Below are 7,910 nucleotides of genomic sequence, written 5' to 3'. Positions count from 1 at the left end.
ATCACCTACAGAGTAGATTTTCAGTTCCAAGGACAAAGATTGTTTGCATCTGTCAAATTTTCCACTTTTAATGATCTTATTACTACCTACTATTTTGACTTTGCACTTTTAATTGAAACTTGGATAGATAATAGTAGCAGTGCACCATTTCTCATTGAGTCAGCCCCTTCAAATTTTTATTTTAGAAATGTTTTTCAACTTGACAGGAAAGGTGGTGGTGTTCCTGTTTATCTGACAGATGCTGAGTCAGAGCCTTGACATCATGTGTTTTTACAGAATGGACATTTTAATTATTTACTCCTGAAGGATCAAACAGCAGTGAAGAGAAAGGACTCCATTCATGGAGGACTGAGTGGTGATGGTCTCTTTATATAAACACTTTATTTTGTCCAGCTACCATCCAACAACATTTAATTATCATCCTTTGTCTGAATTGACTTAAAATAACATTTCAGAACTTGTAATATCTTCCACATACTGCTGTCACATTTTTTGTTTTGTTTAATCACTAGCACAACAAATCCTGACTATATCATAAACCACTGAAGTTTAACAGTGTGGGACTCCCTCTAGTGGACGTTGTGGAGTATTCTGTTGTCTTTGCTCCAAAGGTTTTTGTACAGAGTTTTGGGTTTTCCTGTCACTGTGGGCTGCAGAGCACAGTAGTACACAGCAGAGTCTGTCACTGCAGCAGAGGAGATCTGCAGATGAAACTCCTTTGCTGTTTTGTCATGTGTCAAAGAAAAGCGTTGTATTTTCTCTGAATATTCCATGATGAGAAACTGTGGAGATGAACTGGACTTCTGTTGATACCAGTAGAGGTTTCTGACAGAGCCTGAATAGTTGCAGGAGAGAGTCACAGAGTCTCCTTCCAAAGCCAGCATTACATCTTTAAATGGTTTCACTAAATCCTCAGAGGATCCTGAAAAAGACAAAGATAGATTTCACTATGACATTTATATTTTATTATAAGTGAGAGAGAAACAAATGACTATTTGCCAAACTGAAATGTTTTCTGAGTCATGTTTAAAATCTCCTGTTAAATTTCACTCACCAGTGTGAAACATGAAGATGATCATCCAAACTAAGCAGAGCTGCATCATTTCCACTTGTACTGAATGAACAATAGAGAGAACACAGCAGCTCTTCACTTCCAACATGAAGCCTTTCATATTCAGTTGTGGAGCTCCTCCTCTTGCTGTGCTCTGTTTCCATTCAGGCTGATGGAAGCTTTAGAAATGACAGTGATGCTGCAGTCATCATCATCCAAGAAGGTCAGACTGAAGGAGAATCTGCAGGAAACTGAAGGAATCTGGACACAAACACCTGTCTTTCCCTTCAAGGTAGAATTAATACAATCAAAATGAATGTGTTACCGCGTCTCAACTTTCTATCGTTTATGCTGCCGCTCTGTCCCCCTCCAAGTTATTTCAAAGATAACCACTCTATGGTTTCCAATTTCATCTGGGATGAGAAACGGCCCAGAATCCGCCTGACCACACTGCAACGACCCAAACTGTTGGGAGGTCTGGCTGTACCAAACTTTGAACTCAGCTCCTGGGTTGACTCAGGGTCCACAACTGCATGGAAAAGGATTGAAGCTACTAACGTGATGCCACACAGACTGCACAATATTCTGTCCTCTAGTATAAATACTAAAATAATTAAGAAGTTTGGGCCCATCATTGCAAACTCTATACGGGTCTGGAGGCAAGCTGAACGTTGGATGGGAGGCCCACTGAAATACTGTCAGAACACTCCATTATGGCATAACCCGACTCTATTATGTGGCAGCCGACCATTCACCCAGCCTTCTTGGTCATCCCTGGGAATAAATGAGTTTGGGGACATGTATGACGCCCATGGTCTTCGTTCCATCCGAGACTTAAGGACACAGTTCCCTCTCCCTGCGTCCTCCTATTTTGTATACTTTCCACTAAGAGCAGCCCTGGAAGCATATGGACTTCCCTGGAATTCTCCCCTCCCCTCACACCTCATGTTACGATGGGTTGTGCCACTACTGGGAAAATCCTCTGTGTCCATCATATATAATAAACTAACTGAATTCAGAGCAAAGAATTTGCCAATAGAAGCCATCTGGAACAGGCAGCAGGGAAGCTTTGACATAACTCTAGACTGGAACAGGGTGTGGTCCAATCTTAGTATGACTTCTAAGAATTTGGCACACCAATTAATTCACTCCTAAACAATTCACAGAGCATACACTACAGCCTGTAAGAGATTTCGGATTAGAGACTACAGGCTACATATGTCACATATGCCACAGTACTGCACCTGGAACATTTCTACACATGTTCTGGACCCGTCCTGTTATCTCTCAGTTTTGGTATCATGTAAACTCTGCTTTATCAGAAATACTTGATATTGCTTATGTTCCTAATCCTGCTTTTTGCCTCCTTAATGATGGCTCTGACATTCCCTTGAAGCAAATTCCCTATAAAATGGTATTTGCTGGGTTTACCTCTGCAGAGAAAACGATTATTAACCGCTGGTTTTCCCCTGATGTATGTATGAAATCGTTCTGGGTCTGCAATCTTGTTAACATTGTCAATCTGGAACTACTGCACGACTCAACAAGGCTCGGCCAGCAACTGTAGAAGCCTGGAAAAACTTTTCATCTAATCTTGTTTTTTGGGAAAGATTTAGTAGTTGAGGGGCTCTATTGTACACCTGCCAAATTACTTCACGGTAATATAACTGTTATATATCCCCTTGTGATGTAAGGTATTTACATTATACCACTGCTGTAATAGGTGTCCTTGTTCTTGTATTATGTCTGTACCCCCCCACCCCCACCCTCATACCAATAAAATGTTGATCACAAAAAAGAAACACCTGTCTGAAACATCAGAAAGCTCTGACTGCAAACTGCCCTTCATAACATTTTAGCCATTATTAACTTCTCTCTGTCTACTGGCATTTTCCCCCCCACTGATTTTTCTTAAAGAAGCTCTCTCTGCATCCTCTTGTTATGAATCATTTTAAACCCATCTCTAAGCTGCCATTTCCAAAGAAATCAGTTTTGAAGAGACAATATTTCCTAAAATCTTATATTCATTTTAGAAAGTATTGTGTATGTAGTATGTAGCTGCAGTTTCAGGACCGCAATCCTGGGACCGGAACTGCATTTCTAGGACCCTGGTTTACTTTAATATACAGCCAGCCAGCTAGCTAGCTATGCTACTCTTGACAGCCCCCTGAAGCCAATTACCCTAAAATTAGTTAAAAACTAACATCATTCAGCAACACAGTAAATATACAGAGAAATATGCTATGAGTGAAGAAAAGTGATTAATTGATAATTTCTTGTTTGTCCTCAGAGCCAAAATGTCAGGTTGTATAAACCAGTTTATATTTTAGGAATAAAACAGCAGTGGAGAGAGAGGACGTCCTTGGTGTTTGTCTCTCAGCTTTTAGAAGTTTTAGGATTTGTTGTGTGATTCTCTCTGAAAGTTTAACAATGTGTGACTCCCTCTAGTGGACGTTGTGGAGTATTCTGTTGTCTTTGCTCCAAAGGCTTTTGTACAGAGTTTTGGTGTTTCCTGTCACTGTGGGCCTCACAGCACAGTAGTACACAGCAGAGTCTGTCACTGCAGCAGAGGAGATCTGCAGATCCAGATGGGTTTTATCATCATTCACTTTAAAAGATAGCCTAGTGACGGAATCTGATAATGGTAGTCCTGTTCCTGAGTGTGAAATAAGGAACTTTGGTGGTTTTCCTGGAGACTGTTGATACCAGAAGAAATAATCATCAGCTGCAGCAGCTTTAGAGTATTTGTAGGACAGAGTAACAGAGCTGCCTTCTAAAGCGAACTCTTCATTCCTGACTGGAGTGAGTTCTTCACAGCTGACACCTGAAGGAAAAAATAACTCTGTAACTTTACAATCTAAAGGTTTCTATCAGTGAAACTCTCTTAATGTTGATGATCTCACCTACCTCTTATTGTGAGCAGAAACAAAGTCACAAACAGACTGAAGTTCACTGACAGCATCTTAAAGAGAACGAGAATCTGTCTGCTTTTGGATTAAACACCACTGTGAAAGTTTGTGTCTTTTCTGTCCTTGAGTCCCAGTTTTGCTCCTCCCTTAATCCCTCCCTCCTTCCTCTCACAACTCTGACAAATAGTGAGTTTGTCTCTGCTGTGGTGCTGTTATTCACTAAATGACATCATTTCCATCAGGTAACAAGTAGCTGATAAGGAAACACTGATTGATTCTTGACAGAATATGTGAAGGTCCTGACTGAGGTCAGTCTTTACGCAGACGATATAACATAATTATTCACTTTACTACATCTGTGTCACATTTTAGGACAAATCAAATCCTGACAAGACATTACAAAAATGAATTGATTAAAGTAGATGATCAGCTCCAGAGAGGGAGGTTGTTTGCATCTGTCAAATTTCCTTGTTCATCTTTGATGTCTGTTCTGTAAACTATATCATGGACAATGATTAGTGCATAAACGTTTCAATATCCAGACTGGATTTTGTATGTTTGACCAAGGTCATCATAATGTGGGTGAAAGTGGGACTGGTTACTCAGGGTCCCAATGGGGTGAGGGCCCTCGAAAAGCATGGAAGGAAAAGTTTGTTTCTGTTTGCAATGTTTTATTTCTAAGTAGGTAATGTCATAACTAAATTAAAATTTGCTGAATAACTTTGTACCAGCCACTTTATTTGGTACACCTTGTTAGTTCAGAACTGCCTTAATTTTTCGTGGCATACTTTCAACAAGGTGTTGGAAACATTCCTCAGACACTTTGGTCCATATAAACATGATAGTATCACGCAGTTGCTGCACATTTGTCGGCTACACGTCCATGCTAATTTCCCATTCCACCACATCCCAAACGTGCTCTGTTGGATTGAAATCTGCTGACTGTGAAGGCCACTGGAGCACAGTGAACTCATTGTCATGTTCAAGAAACCCGTTTGAGGTGATTTGAGCTTTGTGACTTGGTGAATTATCCATAAAGGCAGCAGGGGTTGTAGCCAATTATGTGGTCTGGTATCTGCCACACAGACCACTGGTCGCTACCACTAGGGGCGCTGAAGACGGTGGTCGCTGCCACACTGGTTGTTGTGGTTGCTGCTACTAGGGGCGCTAAAGACGGTGGTCACTGCCACACCGGTCAGTGTGGTCGATGCCACTAGGGGCGCTGAAGATAGCGGTCACTGCCACACTGATCACCTATTTGCAGTTGGTTTTATCTACTATGTAATAGATCTTTATAATAATTCTTTGTTAAATATACTATATTTATCGATTATGCCTACTCTTATTGTTGCACTATATATTGCGGTTTGTGTGGTTATAGCCTATCTACAGTAACAAATATATCTAGATCATAATACCTTGTTAAATATAGCCTACTCATTTTTGATTAACTATATTCTTATTGTTAAAATCAGTCTAGCTTGGATTCAACCAACAAGTTGTCACCACACTTTCCTTCACAGGTGACAACACTGGCCGCCTTCTTGTAGGCAAGATTTATTACTGCAGGTTAACCACACAAACTGCAATATACAGTGCACCAATAAGAATATAGGCATAATCGATAATATTGTAGGCCATATTCATCAAAGTATTGTGATCTAGATAGATGTAGCCTACTGTAGATTGACTACAACCACACAAACTGCAATATACTGTACGCCTACAGTGCATCAATAAGATATAATAGAGTATATTTTACTGTGTAGTAAAAGTATTGTGATATAGAAAGATGTACACACACACACACACTTTCATTCACAGGTGATAACACATGCCTTGTTATAGGCAAGGACTAAAGATAGATAGATGTAGGCTATTACTGTAGGTATAACCACACAAACTGCAATATATAGTGCAACAATAAGAATAGGCATAATCCATAATATTTTAACAAAGAATTATGATAAAGATGTATTACAGTAGATATAACCAACTGCAACCAGTGGTCAGTGTGGCAGCGACCACACCGACCGGTGTGGCAGCAGTGTGGAGCCTCATCTCATGCCCACACGCACCAACACACACACAGCAGTCCACTACTTACCCCTGATGTCTGTGATATTGCATCAAAGTTAGAGTTTCAATAGCGTGAAAAATGCCACCAAAGACTAATGCTCAATTTCGCCCTTTATGATAGGTATAATATTTAAGTGTTTATTTTATGCACTGATGGCCGCCGGCACACAGTAGCAAGCATATTATCATATGTAGCGCTGTACTAATTGGAGGATGCATCAAAAAGCCAATAATGCTAAACAAATAAGCAGCAGTCAATACAGAGTCTGATTCTAGTTTCATGTTCACTGGTCTCAGCCTTAACCTGTTTGTTCAAAACTGTGAGCACGATACTGGCTGATGGTGGAGAAGTGCAGCCATCCTGTCAGTCACGCGGTGCACAGGGTAAGGTAGTTTATTAGGAAAGTATGCTCATTTAAGTCTGTTTATCTTTTTAATGTAAATAACGAACAGATTTGTTCAAGTTCATTCTTAAGCCTGAGACAGTAGAAAATTGCTTTGATCCATTCCTCTCTAGTAGACAAAAAAATTTTTTGTATCATCTGCCAGTTGAGATTATTTAAATGATCTAAGGTCACTTTAGGTCTACTTTGGAACCATAGCCTGTATAAAAACTTGAAACTGACCTTTTTTAATACAGCCACAGTTTGTGTGACAAGGAACAGAAAGGAGCGTTACCTTAGAGACTGTGGCAGCAACCAGTGGTCGGTGAGGCAGCCTGGCAGCAAGGCAGCAACCAGTGGTCTGTGTGGCAGCCTGGCAGCAAGGCAGCAACCAGTGGGTCGTGTGGCAGCGACCAGTATCTTTAGCGCCCCTAGTGGTAGCAACCAGTGGGTCGTGTGGCAGCCTGGCAGCAAGGCAGAAACCAGTGGGTCGTGTGGCAGCGACCAGTATCTTTAGCGCCCCTAGTGGTAGCAACCAGTGGGTCGTGTGGCAGCCTGGCAGCAAGGCAGAAACCAGTGGGTCGTGTGGCAGCGACCAGTATCTTTAGCGCCCCTAGTGGTAGCAACCAGTGGGTCGTGTGGCAGCCTGGCAGCAAGGCAGAAACCAGTGGGTTGTGTGGCAGCGACCAGTATCTTTAGCGCCCCTAGTAGTAGCGACCAGTGGTCTGTGAGGCAGCCTGGCAGCAAGGCAGCAACCAGTATCTTTAGCGCCCCTAGTGGTAGCGACCAGTGGTCTGTGTGGCAGCCTGGCAGCAAGGCAGCAACCAGTATCTTTAGCGCCCCTAGTGGTAGCGACTAGTGGTCTGTGTGGCAGCCTGGCAGCAAGGCAGCAACCAGTGGTCTGTGTGGCAGTGACCAGTATCTTTAGCGCCCCTAGTGGTAGCGACCAGTGGTCGGTGTGGCAGCGACCAGTATCATTAGCGCCCCTAGTGGTAGCGACCAGTGGTCTGTGTGGCAGCGACCAGTATCTTTAGCGCCCCTAGTGGTAGCAACCAGTGGTCTGTGTGGCAGCCTGGCAGCAAGGCAGCAACCAGTGGTCTGTGTGGCAGCAACCAGTATCTTTAGCGCCCCTAGTGGTAGCGACCAGTGGTCGGTGTGGCAGCGACCAGTATCTTTAGCGCCCCTAGTGGTAGCGACCAGTGGTCTGTGAGGCAGCGACCAGACCACAGAATTGACTACAACCCCCTCTCCATAAAGGGATGGACATGGTCAGCAACAATACTCAGGGAGGCTGTCGTGTTCAAATGATGCTCAGTTGAAACTAAGGACCCCAAAGTGTGCCAAGAAAATATTATTACACCACCATTACACCACCAGCAGCAGCCTGAACCGTTGATACAAGGCAGGATGGATCCATGCTTTGATTTTGTTTACAACAAATTCTGACCCTTCTATCTGAAAGTCGCAGCTGAAGTCATGACTCCTTCG

The sequence above is a fragment of the Micropterus salmoides genome, unplaced genomic scaffold (genome assembly GCF_014851395.1).
Source record: "Micropterus salmoides isolate LMB-PRFRI ecotype aquatic unplaced genomic scaffold, ASM1485139v1 Ms_hic_scaffold_1389, whole genome shotgun sequence".
NCBI lineage: Eukaryota > Metazoa > Chordata > Actinopteri > Centrarchiformes > Centrarchidae > Micropterus > Micropterus salmoides.
The sequence above is the reverse complement of the archived record's forward strand: the minus strand, read 5'-3'. Positions refer to the sequence as shown.